The 566-nt window shown below is 50.4% G+C and overlaps 1 protein-coding gene across 1 annotated transcript in view; it reads right to left on the bottom strand.

Moving 5' to 3' along the window:
* Nucleotides 1-388, bottom strand: part of ETS2 (ETS proto-oncogene 2, transcription factor) — an 18,771-nt gene extending 18,383 nt beyond the window's left edge. The window contains exon 1 of the mRNA XM_039857423.1: nt 370-388. The gene's annotated coding sequence lies outside the window, so the exon portion shown is untranslated. The remainder of the gene's footprint in view (nt 1-369) is intronic.
* Between the last annotated feature and the right edge of the window lie 178 nt (nt 389-566).

Genomic DNA, 566 nt, shown 5'->3' with positions numbered 1-566 from the left:
TGATGGCTTCTCAGTATATATTCAGGCCCGGATCAGAAATCATAGATAGGTCAAGAAAGAGTTTCGTAGATGGAATACAGATCCATAGTAAGTTACCATGGAGACGTGAAGAGTATCCTACTTTTAATTTTAACCGTAGCAGAAAATACTGACTCATCTGGGCTGTAGTTTTAGCTAATACAGGGGTTCTCCTCCCCAGGCTGCTCACAAAGCTGTCGACAGTACCTGAGAAGCTTGGGACCCGCAGCCACTGGGTCAAGTTCAGTTGCCCAAAGTGGCACTGCCTAGTCCATAGCCCAGGGGTGTTCAGTGTGGAACGCTCAGGGGCTGGGTCACTGAGGTCCTACGGATCTTTTGGAAGACACCTACCTCCCTGAGGGTCTGGTGCAGGCTGAGGGCTGGGAGGGACACCGTGCTGGCGCCAGGCCGTTCCCAACATATCTGAGCAGAAAGATGTCCGAAGAAGCACAGCGGTTTGCAGACAATCCGATCCTGACAACAAATTTTTCTTCTGCTCTCGCCCATTAAACGTTGGGCCCATTCTCTCCTCTAGAGAAGAAAAGGTG

This window comes from Pteropus medius, unplaced genomic scaffold (genome assembly GCF_902729225.1).
Source record: "Pteropus medius unplaced genomic scaffold, Ma_sr-lr_union100, whole genome shotgun sequence".
NCBI classification, from domain to species: domain Eukaryota; kingdom Metazoa; phylum Chordata; class Mammalia; order Chiroptera; family Pteropodidae; genus Pteropus; species Pteropus medius.
The sequence above is the reverse complement of the archived record's forward strand: the minus strand, read 5'-3'. Positions and strand labels throughout refer to the sequence as shown.